The sequence below is a fragment of the Anas platyrhynchos genome, chromosome 3 (assembly GCF_047663525.1).
Source record: "Anas platyrhynchos isolate ZD024472 breed Pekin duck chromosome 3, IASCAAS_PekinDuck_T2T, whole genome shotgun sequence".
NCBI classification, from domain to species: Eukaryota; Metazoa; Chordata; class Aves; order Anseriformes; family Anatidae; genus Anas; species Anas platyrhynchos.
Window position 1 is genome coordinate 94,224,712 of NC_092589.1, and position 19,100 is coordinate 94,243,811.

General features: G+C 36.6%; 1 long non-coding RNA gene across 1 annotated transcript; it reads right to left on the minus strand.

Annotated features, from left to right (window-relative positions):
• Positions 1-11,021: 11,021 nt before the first annotated feature.
• Positions 11,022-17,554, minus strand: LOC110352694 (uncharacterized). The gene is made up of 6 exons (XR_002402134.4): positions 17,442-17,554; positions 14,255-14,319; positions 13,545-13,601; positions 12,941-13,013; positions 11,727-11,860; positions 11,022-11,265 (listed from the first exon to the last, which is right to left on the minus strand). It is a non-coding gene; the product is annotated as an uncharacterized lncRNA (long non-coding RNA).
• Positions 17,555-19,100: the final 1,546 nt, after the last annotated feature.

Below are 19,100 nucleotides of genomic sequence, written 5' to 3' on the forward strand. Positions count from 1 at the left end.
AATGTGAAGGGAGGTCTGTCACACTGTCAGGATTAGTGCCTTGCTTAAAGAAATTGGTTCCAGGACAAACCCTGGCATAATCTGGGGAGCAAAGGCCAATCTTTCAGTCAAAATGTTAGGTCCCATTTTTCAGCTTCCTGAACCTTCCTTTTTAGTTATCTGTCCTAAACACTTTCAGCTGGAAAGCTGAAGTCATTTCTTTCAAGAAAGACACGGCTTTACCAGCTGAAGTTTTAGTGTCTGAAAATATTCCAGACATATCTGATATTCTGCACATAGCTGTTTTCAGAACTATGTGTCCTGTCAGGGCATATAAATTCAACAGGATTTGTAAACAAGTGGCCCAACAGGAGCTGCTACCGGCAGCATTATAAATATTCAAGACCCAGTCAGACATAATTAGTTTATTCCCTTACGTTTACTTTAATACTGCCCCCTCCTTCCAGTCTGTATATTTTGTTAAAGTTCCTGCTTTAGAACAAAACCCTGCCTGGGCAGTTTTATCTTCCAAGTACAAAGAAAATCTTCTGGCTGTGTAATAACACTGTAAGTATATCCCATATATACAGGAGGGAAAAAATCATCCATCTTTCCTCCCTTCTAATAGGATCAGCAGAGTTTTATTATCCTCCATGTTTCTTCTGAAAGAAAACATCACAATTTATATGCTTTGTGCCTCCAAACCTTGTACACTTCTGCATCTTTGCTTGAATATTAAATTTTTAAACATGAAAGAGTGTAACTTACAATCTCGTCCCTATTAATGGTAACAGTGTCTTTGCTGCTGTATGACCCAGAAATTTGTGAAGTGCCTCTGTTCATATCAGAAACATTTCACAGAGCTGGAAGATACAAAGTTGCGGGGTTTGCCTACCACAAAACATATTTTATTGCATATTTGCAAAATGAAGCATAAACACATTAAAAATTAATAAGTGATAGAGAGGCAGAACAATCCACAGAAAATGCAATGAGTCAAAGGGATTAATGAATTAAACAAGAAATTACCTCTTCAAATAGTGATTTCTACTGTTTAGCATTTGAAAGAAAGTAAGCTGGAACATTTCTGGGTTTAAAAGATTGATTTCAGATAAAATATTTCCTGCCCCTTTCTAAATACTGGCACTGCATCTGAGCAAGCTCACTGCACAGTGCCACCTCTTGCAGTGCTACCTCAGATACCTCAGATGTGGGAAGCTGACTGGAAAGTGATGAACCTATCTGGTTATATCAGACATTCACTGCCATCTGTGTTGTATTCCTGTTGTACAGCCATTCTTAATGTGGAATGAACATTATCGAAGTCAAGACACCAAAACAGTTATGTCAGAGAGATCCAAACTAATCTCATTTTCCAATGTACATAGTATTTAATAGTTTAGTGGCTAAAACAGCCTAATTTTAGAAGTAACTAGTCAACATTTAAAGCCCACTTCACAATGGATTTACATTATTGGCCAAACCGTTATATAAATATTATTAGGATTAACATACAATTTAATACCAAAGAGGAGTGCTCATAAATACAGCTGTATGTGGCTTTCTTCAAAGCTAAAGTTCAGAACAGATGTTTGGTATTGGCTCATTGACAGTAAGAAAATGTGAATATTTTTGCACCTAGAAACATTCAGAGAATAAACAACGAGAACAGTAAGGCACTCTAAGGTATTATCTGAAATAGCTGAAATGCAATCAAAACTAAACTTGGGGATTTAGCAATGGAGTGCAGTGAGGCTTAGTCAAGCTGTTGGGGCCCTAAGGACACTACCAACTCTTTCTGTCCCTGCCAGCCTACTCAGGGCTTTCCCCCATCCTGCCCATGGCCCAGAACCCCATTTCAGCCTCCCTGGAGCTGTCAATCACCTGCCCAAGTGATGCCACAGCAGAGAGGATGGACCTTGGATGCAATTCATTACTTTACTTTGTCTGGGACTATGGATAGACCTTTTCTCTATTACCACCCCAATCCTGATCAATAATTAGTGTCTAGTTAGTAAAGTCACATCCCTTGTTTGTGCCAGGGTGGCCTTTGCTCAGCTCATTGTCTCTTGAGGAGCAGTGCTGCTATTACTGTCCCCTGACAAAAGCACAGTGAGGCAGATTACTTTAATCATAAATTAACTAACTAACTAAGGGTGGATGTTACTCTCTAGATTATGTGAATGATGGTGAGCAAAGTGATTTCATTTAAAACAAAAAAAAAAAAAAAAAAAAAAAAACTAGTTGCCAGAACTGTGGTATCACAGAATTAGCAGTGTCAAAAAGCAGTATTGGAAATAAATCCTCTTATCTCAGACCAAAGAGCTTCTTTTTCTGGAAGCAGTATCTGGTTAGTTGTCCCAGTACAAGCTACATGACTGTGCAGCTTCACAAGCAGTTTCATTATGCCTAGCTGATCTTTTTCTTTGCCTTGAAGCTGAGTCATTAGGTAATAAAACAACCTTTCTTCCAAAGCTTAGCCATTTCACAAGTACTCAGATTTTTACACTTTAACTCCAATTTTATCTTTTATCCTCTATCCATCAGGTGCTAACAAATCAATGGAATTAAACTGCAAGTATATATATTGAACTGAATGTACATGGGATTCATCTAATCTAACTTCAGGTAATCTGAGCTAGTCTACACATAAACTAGTCATCCTGGGCTTTATTAGGCAAGGGAGATAGAAAGGCACTTTTGCAAGGCAAGATCCATCAAGTCTCTGTTTGACACTATTTTAGCATAAGTTAGGTCACATCCTCCAGGACATCCCTCACGGTTATCGGCAACTACCAGGAGTCAGGACAAAGTCTGGCCCTGTCTCCACTGGATTTGGCACCTGAGCGTGTCCACCCCCAGAGACCCCTGGGCAGGTGAGTGATGCCAGCCTGCTCCTCTGGAGGGATGAGGCCAGGATTAAGCAGCACTGCAGAGCTGCATGCTGCTGCCTGTGGCCCACCTGGGGGGCAAAAGAGATGCAGGATGGAGGTGCTTGCATTTGCACAACTGGTCCCTAAAGGACCAGGAATCCCATTGCAAAGACAGCTCCTGGCTGAGGATGGCCAGGCTGAGCTTGGCCCCAGGCTGCTCCTGGGAACTCCACAGGCCTTGGCCATCCCAGGGAGTCAGCCCTGCCTGAGAGAAAATCCCCAGGGCCTGGAATAAATGTGACCTGACAGGGATGCTCTGTACCAGACATCTTGCCCCAGCTGCCTGTACCCATAGTCCTGGCCATCTCTGTGTGGGTCCCATCCCTAATGCTGGCCTCTCCCTCTAGCCCCATAGCTAACCTCACAGTGCTCCTCTGCACTCAGAAGCCTGTCGGCAGGCTGGGAGTGGGAATTCACCTCCACAGACATCTCTGGTATCTCTGGTCCTATGTTGGAGACTTGTCACTGACAGCAAGGGGAGCAGCTGCCTCCTGATGGAGCAGGTCTCCTGGGAGCTGGCACCCTGAGGGCACTGGCCCTGGCAGGGACACAGTCACCACAAAAAAAAAAAAAAAAAAAAAAAAAAACACCTCTGTGTGTTTGGACAGCAGGTTACCTGTCTTGCCAGATATCCATCACTGAAACTCATCAGTGCTGTCACCAGGCTGACTGCGATGCTAGTGGAAAAAGAAAAGGGAAAATGTCCCCTTATTCTGAAGTGGTGTAGAGGGATAACCTTGACTAACAGCCAGATGCCCACCCATCCATTCTTTCAATCCACACCTCACTCTGCAAACAGGAGAGCAGGAGAGGGGTTAGAGTAAAAATGAGAGTAAAAAACTTTGGGGTCAAGATAATGTCAGGTCAAGATAAAGTCATTTGCAAAACAGACTTGGGAAAATTTAATTAATTTCACTGACAATTAAAATAATTTGGGTTAGTGAGAAATGAAAAGCAAACATAACACACACACACACACACAGGAGTTTCCCAGGAGGAATTTCTGTCAATAGGCAGAATCTGTGCAGTGCCATGGGGAAATCTATTTGTGGTCCATCTGGTGCTACAGAGAACTGGGGTGGCAGTATTTGAGGGGCAGTATTTACTCACTGTCTATATTCCTCTTCATATTCTGCCTTATTAAATTAGCTACTTTATTATGGCATTTGTTGTGCCAGTTCCTTCAGGGAATATCAACCTACTTTGGCATGGGATCCTCACGAGTGGATAAAGGCTCTTCACTGTCATCACCCTCTTCTCCACACTTATGAAACACCTCTCCAGATACTGACTAATGGATACCTTCTCCCTCTTATCTCTCACACTTTTCCTAAGCAGGACCTACCCCCTGTATAATCATACATTTCTATGTATTTCTTGTGTGTGCTGTTAGTGGAAAGCAATGCATTTGGCTGGCCTGTTTGAACTTCACAGGGCTTTATCATAACAGGATTTGGCTTGTTGCTGCTGCTGTTTAACTTGGCCTCTGAACTTTCACACTTCAGCTCCTCTGTTAGTTTTGATGCCTAAAACTATATGGTCTCAGATGCGCTTGTAAATAAGTCGCTGGTACTTCATGCCAACGGCTGCGGTCTGACTGTAAATTGTGTCTTTATACTTCCCATTTAATTTTGATTAGACAAACTGAGGACGTCTGGGGACTTCATTTCTGTAAAGAACTGTAGAATTAAATGAATGAACAATAAGTGCTGAAGGCAATGATGATTCCAGCTATCAGAAAAATCAAGGAATTATTTGATGCCTCCCATATATTCTGATACTTTTTTCTGATGAAATTCCAGTCACTGTTCGACATCTATCCATACGCCATACCTAGTGAATTAGCTGTCAAAGAGTGGCAGCTTTGAAGCTATCTCCATTAAAAAAAAATAAAAATAAAAAAGATTACTGAAGAACTGTGTTTTCCACATCTCATTCCTCTCTGGAGCTTGCAAACAAACTGTTCAACAAATGGAGGACTTATTTCCTTCATCTCAGGATTCATTCAGAGTCATATCTTTAAATTTTCATATATTTGCATTCTAGAAGTCAATACATTAGTCTGTTCTCAATAAATAAACAAACAAACAAACAAACCAGTAATAGTAAAATGATTCCTTTCTTTGAAGCTACAGGAAGTTTTGGGGTGTGAGGGGGGAAATATTATCCCTCCCACCTTTCCAGAGCATTACGGCATTAGGTTAGGATACAGAAAATGTGAGCTCATCTTGTTCATTTACCAAAGCTATCAGGGATTTCTATCTTCCTGACCCAAACCCTTGAAAATATGCTATTCTAGATGGCATCTTCATATTAACACCTGGAACAAAGGGAGGTATGTACCATACAGAATCAAATTTTAACTTGTTTTATAAGTCCAATGACAAGTTACTTATTCTTGAGCAGTTATCCACTGGAAACTTAACTATTTTCTGCTAATTTAGATATTGAAGAGATTTGTTTCCTTTCCCCATTATACTTTCACTTTCCTTGGATGCTTTCTTTTTCTTTCAATATTGCTTGTTTTTCAAAATTTACATGTTGCTTGGAAATGTACTGAAAAAGCTCAAAATTTCTGTGCCTGAACAGAAATCAAGGAAGTCTGAATGATGAGCAATCTTCAGATAGAGATCTGAATTTAGAGATCTCTTCAGTGGAGATACAGAATCAATGGAGAAAATAACATGGGGAACATCTGTTGATGTTCTGACTGAAAAATGGTAGTGGAATTCTCATTCTGTGGAGGTGTTCTCCTTTCCCCAATTCACTTCAGAATATCTTAAAAGAAATTCAATTGATTTAAAATATCCTGCAGAACTGTACTTTCAGTCTCTGTTCAGTTTCAGCACAAACACTGTAAGAAAAATCATTCCTTCACTTTCCATGTTAGCTCTGTTTTTCCTGGAACTACAACTATACTGCCACACCAGCTGCTGTAGGTCCAGCTCCTATTGAACTCCATACTCCCTTTAAGTATCAGTTCTGCATAAGCACTAGGGTAGGGGAAGGCTATATAAGGTTTGTCTATATGCATGATGTAGTTCAGATCAGGACTGAATATCCTGATCATTCTTATTTACCATACTTTTGTTTATATCACAGAGTTGTCTTGGGATTCTTTCAGATTAAACTAAACCAGAAACAAAATTAAAGTACAGATGTGTATTCAGTATATAGGGCCAGACAAAAACTAGCCTAAAGTGAAAATCCCCAAGTCACACCAGGTCTTCGTCCATTTCTCTCTTCAAATCTGCTGTACTGCTCTCTAATGTAGGCATAGCTCTTTGCCATAAATCCTATTCAGACCAGCTCTTCCTGATAATAATAGAACAAAAATGTACAGCAACCTCAATATATGAATTCAGTTAATATAATCTATAAAATCCACCTCATTTTCATCCCTTACACCTAACTATTATGCATTAGAAATCTGCCAGAAATCTCTGTCGAATTGAACTATTGAACTCAGAGTGGCAAAAGTCCCTCCCCAGGCAAGATATTTAAATCATTTTCAAAGTTAATTTCCTGCTCCCAGATGGAGAACAAATCTAATCGGGTTTACTTCATTCTTCTGATGAACAAGAAAATGTTGCCTGCATACTCAAAAAGGCAAAGTGTCCTAGAAGGCAACCAGAGCACTTGCACTGCAACAGCCAAAGAAGGCTCTTCTATAAAGTGATGTGTGTGGATCAGCATGTAAATAGAGGTTTAGATTTAACCTGTCAGATCTTTTTGGTCTCCTGCTAACCCCTTTTTATAATGAAATTATGAACTGTTTGCAAGCTAACTGCACACAGGGTAGATTGAAAATAGTCAGAAAAAAATCTGGTATGGGCAAAAGGGATGTTACAGAAAACTGTCTATGCATTTAAAATGACTCCTCTCTAGTTCCTCTTGATTACTGATGGCCAGAACTTATCCCATAGGTTCTAAGGACATTTCCATGAACATTTCTGAAAGCCAAATTTCTATGAGAATTGGAAAGAACTTAATGAGGTCACCTGATCAGGAGACATGGTTTATAGAAGAGGAAACAAAAGTCTAATCATCTTAAACTGTATACATCTATACATATGTACATATGATACAGCTTAAGATAATACAGGGTAAATAAACATTTGAGTTATTATTAAAATTCATACTATCAAAGACAGATAATATCATCATATTATCAAAACCAGAAAATAATCAGGATTACTATTCTAAACAAAAGAGTTAGTTGATTCTATTTTTGTATGTGTTTCTAAAATACCATTGGAAAAGGTGTGTAATAGCACCTACAGGTGTAAATAAGGTGTAAATAACACCTTCAATGTATATTTAAGAGTTTTTGAAGCAGGTTGCAGTATTAATGAAACCTTAAATGCAACGTTAACTAAATTTTTCCCAATCTCGGCATATGATATGTGACTTTTTAGTGCTTTACTGAGCCAGATGTTATACTTACAGAAAAATTGATATGATCAATTTAAGTTTACTTAACAGTAATAAGTTTTAAGTCTGCACAAGGAAATCAAGTGTTCATTACTAAAAGCATAGATCTTCATTCATATTTAAATTTATTTTTTGTGTTTTTATTTGTGCATTATATGTAAGTATGAATGAATTACTTGAGTTTAATGTTTTTAGGTATTGCTATAATCCAGGGAAAAAAATTAACTTTCATCAAGCTAATGCTGAATGGATGAATATGCATAACAATTATAACATCATTAAAAAAAATCATTTGTTTAAGTCATTGAAAACTACCACTTAAAAATAGCTTATTTCCAAGAAGTTCACTCATATTAGTTACTTTAATCAGAACTTATCTCAGTTACTTTCCTCCTTATGTCTTTCTGACCAGAAATTCTTTTTTCATTCTGCACTTAAATTCTGCACTTAGTGACAGAGTTTCCTTCCTACTGAGCAGTGCTATAATTTACCATACAGCATGATCAACCCTGCCACAAGGATTAAGACATTTAGATGCTCTATTGCTTACTTCCTTAATTCCTTTCATTCTCTGACAAGTCCACATAGACTTTTGCATATCCAAATGCATATATATCCTTTGGGATATCTCCAAACCACTCCTCAGTGAACCTAAACTTATTCACTGAACTGGTCTTGACCCCTTCTGCTTTCCTGTCATTTAAAGAAAAAGAAACATTTATTCAAATATGCTGAAACAAGCTCAGCATGAAAAAAACAGGCATGCTAACTTTTCAAAGATCTCTTCTAGAGCCCCACTATAACAGACTAAATTGACAAAGGATAGCAGGCAAAACTGAAGACTGAAGGATACTTCTCTCTCATATTGACCTTGAGGAGCATATAACAGATGAAGAAGTCATTACTGTACTTTCAGACTTTTTTATCCCTTCTTTCCTTCTATTTAAGATAGTTACTATTAAGTCTGTCTTCCTACAAATCCTAGAGTATACTCTGAGTTTCATCTGGGTTATAGGCAATAAAATAAGTGGCCTTTATTTAGTTAGCAAGAACATTATATTTAGCATTTTTGCCCTCTAATAAATCTTATTTGAAGTCTTTTATTTTTTTTTTTATGTGAACTTCCCTTGTGTAGCAAGTGTTTCATTAACTCAGACTATTTTGACAAAAACTGATATATGATCTATATGCTGCTATAACATTCCATTTATCTATTTGTTCTGTTGTTAAATTAGGTATTATATTGCCATAGAATAAGAACTCTACGTTTAAAAGATTATAAGTTTAAAAATTCTAAGATGAATTTTCTCTCTCTCTCTTTTTTTTTTTTTTTAATCAACATTTTCTATTGTCCAGCAGGATGTTACAGGATCCTTCTGCTTTGTGTGCTTAGCAAAATCATTATTAAGTTACAATATTTACATAGCATAATCTTTTTTTCTTTAAGAAAATTTGTTGCTTCTGATTTAAAACAAGCCCATTAATAATTGCAACAATGTAATAAAATAAGTAAAGATAAATGCCATAATGCCACCTTTATTGTGCATCATCAACCAGATGATTGTACCACTTGAATATCTATACCTTCTAGCTTCAAAATGTGGATAGTTAAAAGTTTAAATAATGATATAAAAGAAATAATTCATAGACTGTCTCATGTAATTTGGAAGGAGTCCACAGTGTTTAAAGTACATGTAAAAATGGATCTATGTAAACTAGTTTAAAAACTACGTGAGAGTGAATATATTTTTAATAACTTGCAGCAAATATTAAGTTCCCCATACAACAAGTCTTGCTGCTTCTTCTACTTTATTATAGTATGTTTTATGAAAAAAAAAAAAAAAAATATATATATATATATATATTATACTTAATTGTCTTGGTTTTGAAAATTGGATTTTCATCCAAGTATTTCATAGGAAAAAGAAACCTCATTTCTTTGTATGTGACCATTCTTCCAGTCAGATGACATCCACTAAATAAACAGAAGCATCACTGAAATGACTGTGTTACAGAAATTCATGCAAGATTGGCAAGATTATATTAATATGTAATGCTTAGCAGATGATATACAGCTAGATCATCGTTTCAGAACCAGTCTCTAACATAAGAGGAGAATAAAATGAAAATATGACCTCTGTTAAGTTGAATTTACCTCTAGATCGAGACAGTTTTTTAGTTTTTCTCAAAAAAAAAAAAATCATTTCCTCCAAAAAAGCAGAACAAAATGAAAAGCTGTAGTTGGAGAAAAATGAAAACGTTATTTAATTTTGAAAGTAAACAGATTGCTTCATTCTGAAAAGAAAGCAATTTTTTTTTTTCTTTTCGTCATGAAACATCTAACACAACACGAGAAAGAAAACAGAAATTATTTTGTTTTCAGTTTTCAGTACAGTAGTAAGCATATGGGAAGCAAGATTTTCTGGGAAGTATTTCACTTTACTAAAAAAAAAAAAAAAAACATTGTGTAGTTGAAAATGACAGCTTTAAGGCACACAAGTCTTTCTTCTAATTTGGAACAAAGGCAGCAGCCGTACTGTTAAGAGCACATTGAGCAGAGTTGATCTAAGCTTAGCTTGACTGTCTTAAATAGTTGTCTTTAAAGGAAGAGGTGGTTTGAAACTGGGGAGAAGAGGGAGGAAGGGGAGGATGCTATTAACCCCAACATGACAGAGACAGAAACAGGTAACTGCTGCTCAGAAGACACACTAAAGTTCTGAGTATGATGTAGGAAAAGATGTATTACATTAAAAAATTATGATCTCTATTGAGTTCCTGATACATAGTATCTACTAGACATGAAAAATAATAAATATGAAAAAATTATTAATTTATATTCCCTGGTTCATATTTTGAAGGCCCCAGCATGGTTTCTTTTTATTCTAGATATACTTGGTTGTCTAATATCTGGTATTACCTTTCTGATTAGCCTTCAAGCCTTGCCTCTCTTGCATCTTTAAACAATCACAACTCCATCAGCAGCATAAGGAGAAAAAAATGTTGATTCTTTCTGCATTTAATAATCCGTACAAAAAATATTTGTAAACATAGTGGTTTGTTGACCCTAAGTAAGTATAAGTGTAAGAAAATGACAAAAATGTGTATATAAGACCTTTAGTGTGGGATCTGCTAAAATGGGCTGAAGATTAGGATTCTAAGGTTCCACAAAATATAATCCTATTATGATAGGATAATTTTTCATTTGATCAATTCCTGTCAGTTTGTCTTAAAAATCTACATGCTAAGCTTTTCTGGTATCTAAGAGGAAATTCCTCCAGTTTTGCTCTTTAAAGCAAATGTCAGTTGTGATAGACAGGCTTGTGAAGAAACAGGAAAGCATATTGGGAATGCTATTTCTAAATATGAATGAATCAGACATTAATAGTAGAGATGTCAGACATGACTGAATACCAGAATTACACAGTGAAATTCATCTGTTAATTTCTTCCACTGTTTAGGAAGGCAGGCACCAGTGAGCAGCTTTCATTCCTCATGAGGGACTTTCAACAATAGTTTTGAAAGTTGAAGTGACTGTGCCAATATTGACTCCTGGAGAAAGAAAGGAATACAGTAAGGAAAAGCAAATGGTTATGTAGGAGTATTAGAGCCTCAGACACAGAAATAATTCTGGAAACACAGTCAATTATTTATTTATTTTTATTATTTTAGCATTGTTCTTACTTAATGTTACACATTCAGATAACTGGATGAGGTACAAATCTAGCTTCTCACAAGGGCTTCATTGGTTAAGTTCAGGAGCAGCTAACATTCAGGCTACATCTCTGGCAGACTTTCTTGTAGTCAGTCTAATGAGAGAAACCATCAGATGAAGATGGCAGAAATTGGCAAACTGCTGAGAAAAGCATGAACAGCGATTCCCAGAAGTTCCATTCCATGTTTTAAGAACAGGGTCTAAGAACTGTAAACACAGAATAAGAAGAATTTCTTAGCCACACTGTAGAAATCTAGAAAGACATCAGGGAGTTAAGCCTGGGATCTTTACTTTCTCAATTATATTATCATTAGAATAAATAGGGAAATACATCTGTCAAAGTGACAGTTTGCATATGGTCTTTGAATTGTACAGTTGTTCCATACAGTACTATAATTCTTTTTTCATTTTAAGCTTTCATTCAATGCCAGTAATATAGTGAATCTTGTTCATAATTTAATTTAGCAAAAACAGGCTATGAACTTAGTCTGAATCCAAAATATTCCTACTGCTCCTTCATGTATTTACAATAGTACTTACATAGTCTATGGGTTAAGCAAGAATATTTCATAAGCACTCTGATATAAATAATTAAACATGACACTGCAGATCAGTAATGGAATATCAGTTACTGCCATAAAATCTGATTTCTAAATAAATCCACTTACAGTGCAGGTTAGGTGGGCTCCTGCCTCATTCATGTAAAAGATGGAAGAACTAAACATGCAACTCAATGGTAAATGTGTGATCCCACTGTAATCCATGAACAGAGCTCCACCAGGTCATTATTCAAGTAGCAATACTGAAAAATAAAATTGTTATCTCTTTGAGTGCATCTGAAATTTGTCCATGAGAATATGTTACCAGTTGGATAACATCTATATGAGACAATTAGAATGAGAAAGCATGTTATCCATTTGGAGACCAGAAAATTGCCATACCAAAGAAGGAATACAGCAAGTATTTAGCAATTGTGAACTTTTAAACCTCTGCACAACTTTTGCCCATTCTGAGCAAGACTGCTGCTATGAGCTTTTATATTTTTCCTCTTCAAAAGAATGGGCCTTTAATTCACATAAATATCATCATGACAGTTGAGAAAGAACTGTTAAAGGTGTAAATAAAGGCAGTCTTATCTTGAAACACATACAACAGCAAATGCACAGGCAAAAACATTGGAGAGATGTCTGGCTACCTGTGGATTTTGGATACATATTCATGTCTTACAAATCCAAATATAAAATGCCGCACAAAATCTCATTCTTCCTTCTAGAGTAGAGAAACTCCTGTGATACTCACAGAATGAATTTGGGGGTGGAAATAATTTTTTTCTACCTAACTTGAATCTGATATAACTGCTCTGTAAAATACAAGCTAGGACTATTTCAGAGCAATGTTTCTGAAAGTCAAAGGAAACTGGCATTTCTAAACATAAATTCTATAAAAATATTCTTCTGATAGTAACTGTTCTACTACTTTTTATTCTAAAATGGTTCAGAGCAAAATACTTCTCCTTAAAAACTTCAGGAAAACTTAAATAAAGAAACATTAATGTAGAGGAAAATATATATTTAAACTATGATATAAAATGGCAATACTTTATGGTATTCCTTTAGCAAAGTCACTCATATATTTGTTTTCTTTAAGCTGTGGCAGAACGTTCAGGCCATTCTCTGCCATAAGCAGCTGTCTGTCACTCCACTGTATTTCAAGGTATTTCATTCTATGTAATAGCATATGCTGACAGAACATATGATCTAGAACATGTACAAATGTCCCTCAAGGCTAATATAAATTCTTCAGAGGTATTTGCTGGTGGAAATCATTGCACTTCTCACTAGGAGGGTGAGAAAAGACCTTCCTTCAAGCAATTAGCTCTTACCTCATGAATTCTTTGGAGGAGGTTCCAATTTCCCAGCATAACCTTCATCATCCACTGTAAACCAGCCTGCAGGCTAAAGTGTGGTACAGGTGCTTTTTGATCTGACCAGTCTTAATTTTCTCTCGCAAAACAACAAAGGTCACTCTTTTTTTTCAGCAAAGTAAAACTAGTAAATATTATTGTCTTATTGAACTGGATGAATCCAGAAACAAGGTAGGGAGGTAAAAACAGTTTTTAAAGATTTTCAACTTTCTACCATGTGCCTAAGGTGTTCATCAATAGTCTTATTTAACAAGAATATTGAGGACAGATGGGTCAGTAGCCCTAGGATAGCTAAATACTCTGAAGTTCAATGTTAAAAACCTCTTGTAGAAATTTAACCTAGGTGGTGCTCGATTAGATGCAAGGGCAGGGTTTTAAAAACCAGTCATGATAAACTGGAGAAGGAACATCAGGGAATAAGACAGCAGTAAACTATTCCTTAAAGAGAGGGGGCAATCCTATCTTTCACTACAAACGTCTTACAAAAGCAAGTCCTTTCCTGAACTTCTACAACTGCAGACCTACCAAATTATCTGTATTAGTGAAAAAGCACATTACAAACCTTTTGCTGTCCAAAGTGCATCTCATCACATTCTTAATGACTTCATCATAGAATCATCTAGGTTGGAAAAGACCTTAGAGATCATCAAGTCCACCCATCAATCTGACCTACCAAGTGCCACCACTAAACCATGTCTCTTGCTGCCATCTCTTAAATACCTCCAGGAATGGGGACTCCACCACTGCCCTGGTCTGCCCATCCCAGTGCTTAACCACCCTCTCCATGAAGAAATTCTTCCTAATATCCAATCTAAATCTCTCTTGACACAACTTGAGATACTTTCCTCACATCCTACTACCTATCATGTGAGAAAAAAGGCCAGCAGCCTCCTCACTGCAATCTCATTTCAAGTAGATGTAGAAAGAAATGAGGACTCTCCTAAGCCTTCTCTTCTCTAGACTAAACAACCCCTTGCTCTTCTCTGCATGAACTCAAGCAATTCCATATGCTTCTAGTAGTGAGGGACCCAAAACTGGACACAATATTCAATATGCAGTCTAACCAATGCAGCATATAAAGGGACTTCCCTTCCCTAGTCCTGCTGGCCACACTATTTTTGATCTAGACCAGGATACTGTTGGCCTTCTTGCCCACCTGGGCACACTGCCAGCTCATGCTCAGCTGGCTGCCAACCAGTACCCTCAGGGCTTTGCCTGCTGAGCAACTTTCTAGCCACTCTTCCCCAAATCCATATATTAAAGAATGCCTACCTTTGAAATCGTTGTGAAAAATCCACCAAATGATGAAAGCGACTTACAAAGGAAGCAAAAGGTACCTGTATTTGAAAGAGGCCATTTTTATCAGTTTCCAGGGTTTCTTGAACACCTCAATATTCCATTAACATTATCACAAAGATTCATATTGTCAGCAAACAGGTTTATTGATTTTCAGGGTCATCAACTTATTGTAAAGGTCATCAATTAATCTGAAATGTTACTTAAGAAGAATGGCTAGCCTTTGCTCAGATATCTTGGAGAGATATTTTGCAGTTTTATTGTGTAGTGTGTTTTTTTTCATGAACACAAATACGTGATGACATACTTTTAACTTACTTATATGAAAACACTGTGGTTAGATTAATGTGATATGATGACAAGGTACACTAGTAGCTTATTTTATTTACTTTAGGAATAGACTTTCTTTATATAAGCCAACAGAGGAAACATCACTTTCTACAGGTTTACTGTGTTAGGATATAATGTTGGGAACTTTCCTAGTCAGCTGTTATACTTTCTGGCATCACTTGTGCAAGTCTCTTAAAATGCAGGTAGCAAATACTATGATTATGATTAAGTAATCAAAGAAAACCCAATAAACATGGTCTTAGTTCATGTCAGTTATAGGTGACAGTTTTGTTGACATGATACATACAGAACCAGATGTGAGTAATGATACTCTTGACTTTAGCATGCTTATGTGTTTTCAGTAATGACTAAAGGAATGAATGAGGGCACTAACAAACTAACTGGGTAGACCCAAAATATGACTACAAACTTTGAAAAATTACAGATAGTTACAGATGCAGGAGTGCTTTTTGTCTATGTTCCAGATTCTTTCCTGTGTTCCCATTTAGTAGACTGCTAAGGGTCTTTCAGGACACTAATGATAATGATAATATTCATATAGAGAATGAATAATATTGCATACAGAGAACATAAGTTCCCACACCTAAATCATTTTACCAACATAGGGGATCTGTGTGTAATGTTAATTAACCTTTTTGACCTGCATGTTCACAACAAGGCAATTAGAAGCAAAAGCTAACAGTTGATTTATTTTGATTTATTTGATGCATTCTGCTGCTTATATGAATAATGTGCAAAGCCCATAAGTGCAGGAATAAGCTTCCAGAGAAAAGTAAGCATGAAGTTCCAATGTTTTCTGTCAGTACAGTCACCTTGCTCTTAGTTGTTTTTCTCATGGCCACATTGAAACATTAAGACGTGATGTGTCCTTCAGCCTCTCTTTTAAAGTTTTTTAAGATATGTTTCCACTCTTCTGGTCTGCACAGAGCAGAAAAAGCAGAATCCTCCTCCTGTACCTGTCAGCATTCATCTTCATGTTCAGTCATGACATTTATCTGCATTCTAATATGGAGGTTTATACTGCTTTCTAAAAGAACTTAGACATGTTTAAACCCTTCTGTGCCATCCTTTTCCTTGCCCTTCCCCATGTCAACTCCTCAGTTTTAAGTATATTTAATCCATGGAAGAAACATAAAGATTTAGGCAAAATGGTAATATTTTTTAAGATGTCAATTTCCAAGATGCTTGCAGGACACAAAATATTTTTTCTTTTCTTTTCTTTTACTTCTGATGATCTTTCAGCTCACCAGAGTATTTCCTAGGTTCCAAACAAAGTACAGCTTAGATAATTGTATGGCAATAGCTGGAAAATGAATTCTGCTATTGTACTGCTGTCTTGCAATTTTCCTGTTGGATTTCTTTTCTTTACATTGGTCTCCCATGAGTTGGCAGATATGTTTTAAGCTGTTTCTGTTAATCTTTATCACAAGAGGAAAACTATTTTTCCTCATAAATTACTTGATTGCTTTGCCTGTAGGAGAAAGAGCTGGAAATGAATGGACTGTAATGGCAAGTATCCACTTTTGTGAATGGGGCTTCTTTATGCACAGAGTACTGTGATATGAAATCAACAGAAAAGCAGTTAGTTTCTTTAATAGAACCAGTTTTTAAGAATGATTAGTTCAGAGACTGGAGGTGTCATGAAAATATAGGGCTGGTGAGAGGTATTATCATGTATTACTTTTTTTCTGGTTCAAGAGTTCTGCAGGATTTGGAAGATGATTTGCCTTACTTCTTTCCTTAGAAAAGATGAGTGAAGGAAAATATGTACTTTAAAACATGGTTTTGTTTGTTTGCTGGCTTTAATATTTTATTGACCTAGCATATTTAGGGAAAAAAAAATATATATATATTTATATATATAAATATATATTTAAAAAAAAAAAAAAAAAAAAAAAAAAAAAAAAAAGGAGAGTCCTTTGTCCAAATTCCTTAAACGTATCTAAGTACCTGAGACCCTTAGAAGTCAGTGGAAATTAGGCACTTGAGTCACTGGAGAGTATGCCTGCCTGTCCAAATAACTGTAGAGCTTTCTAGAGTAACAGGCATAATAGAATAACCTATATAGATTAAATGAGATAAACCAAAGATTCAAAAATTGGCATTCTAACCAAGAGTTCTTTATGAGAACCATAGACTCATTGGGTAATAAGTATGCAAGAACCCAAGGAGGTCTCCAGTTCAACCTCCTGCTCAAAGCAAGGTCAGACAAGTGATCACACCAGCTTGCTCAGGGTTTTATCTAGTACAGGCTTGAAAATCACCAAATAATAACCCCATAATAACCATAAGGATAACCCCTTCCCTCTTTGTACTGACTGTGATTCTCTTAATACAGCCCAGGACACTTGGCATGCTGCTGGTTCTTGTGCAGCTCACTGCCAGCTAAGAGCTCACAGTCCTTTTCAGCAGAGCTACTCCCACACAGTCCCAGCAGGTATCATTGGAATTCCTTCTCCAGTGAAGTGCTTTCTGTTTACAATTACTTGATGTCCCTGTCAGCTCGATGCTTCAGCCTGTTTGTGTTCCCCTGAATGGTATCCCTGTCCTTGAGTGTGATCCAGAAACTTCCTTGAGTTTTTTAAAGAGTTGTTTAAAAGCTTTGTCTGCTTGCCCACCCTTGTCTCCCACCACAGACTCCCACCATGATGCCACCCTCGCTGGTCTTTCCTCTGTTATTGACCCACAAGCTCTAACCCAACCTATTGTGTACATATCTGTATATCAAGAGTATCTGTATATACAAGAGCTCCCTACTTCTGAGCTGCTATTTCACATAGGTGTTTCACACCTCCCTTTCCCCAAATCTCACCTTCCTTGCCCGTCTTCCCTGAAGAGCCTCTAAATGTCAGTCACAGGTCTCCAGCCATGAGTTGCCTCACCATGTCTCAGTCCTCCTTACAATAATGTTTTCCTGTTGACAAAGATGTCAGGTGTCAGGTGTAAGATGTCAGATGTCCATCCCTAATTCTGATACACCCAGGGCCTTCCTTAGATGGGTCATTGCTGTCCACATGGATGAAAATCAGGGGGAATTAGTTAGCAACAATGTGGAGAAGGTGATCACAAAAAGTGATTGGATGTGTTGTTATGATCCTATATTTAAAAACTTTGTTTGGGGGTTCATTTAAATAGCTGGATTTCACTTTCAGCAAATGATTACCTATAGAAAAAAAACTGCTGTAGCCTTCTTGCTATCTCCATAAGGAAAGAACTATTATTAACTAAAGAGCATTTAAGAGATTCTATATCCAATTCTCTTTACAAGTTCATGAAGTGTAAAACCATAGAAATCTCATCTAGAAAATGCCTTTTAAGGAAGCTGACAGTTCTCCTCTACTAAATATTTTTGTTTAAATGCAGCTCTTCTGGCTTTATATCAGTGTTACTGAGAACAGAATGTGATTCATTACAGTCATCCCCTCATTTTTAGATGACATTATTTTTAATCCTCATCTTTACCAAGGCCTTTCACATGTCATAGTGATGTTTTCAGGATGGTCAAGGAGCATCTTTATTTTTAGTCAAGGTTCTTTAAAACACCTTGCCAGTATAATGTGTCCATGTTTGATTATCTAATCTATGAACAGATCAGTCGTCTCAGGAAAAAAAAAAAAAAATGTTAACTTGTTCCCAGGAGGCCGGAATAGCTATTAAACAGACATATATCTGCAACCATCTCTCTCTTGCATCTTTGTGATTCTGATAAAATAGATTAGTTAGATAACAACAGAAAACACTTTGCACTTATATCATAGTTTCCATCCATGGATCTCAAAGCACTTCTTCAATGTTAACAAAGATAAATAAATGTTAATTAAGATAAATAAGTCACCCAGATAAGTTTGTCTGTCGATATTTTATAGATGAGGAAATCAAAATACAAGGAACTTAGATGGCTTGCCCGAGGTCATATTGTAAACAAACAAGAGGACAAAGGAAAAAAAAAAAAAGTGGTTTACTTTTACTGTTAGGTCATTTTTGATTCCAAGCAATAGCTTGAAAAATTATCTTCACTGATACAACTATTTTGGCATTTCAATTAAATTAAGCAAACAATTAATTGTTTTTTAACACGCTAAATCCTTTTTTAAAAATTGAATGTGTATGAACGTGCAAATCACATTTTAAAAATGTTGTACACAGCTCTACAAAAGCATTGCTTAAGCACATGTCCTTAGGGATATGTACTATATGGAAATTAAGAAGCTAAGATCACAAATTATGTCCCAGTATCATCTTCATCATCGTTATCGTATGCAGCCTTTGTGCAATAGATGTTTATGCTTATTTTTTTGGACACATACGAAGTAACTCAAACACCAATATTCATACACAAAACTAGGAGCTCTGCAACAAACCATGAGAGATAGGTTTTAAATTAGATATTCCCTTTCAAATTTATGGTGAGGCCTGAGCTCTCAAGGGAAACTCATAGCACTCATAAAGGAAACAGTAAGGGAAAACAAAC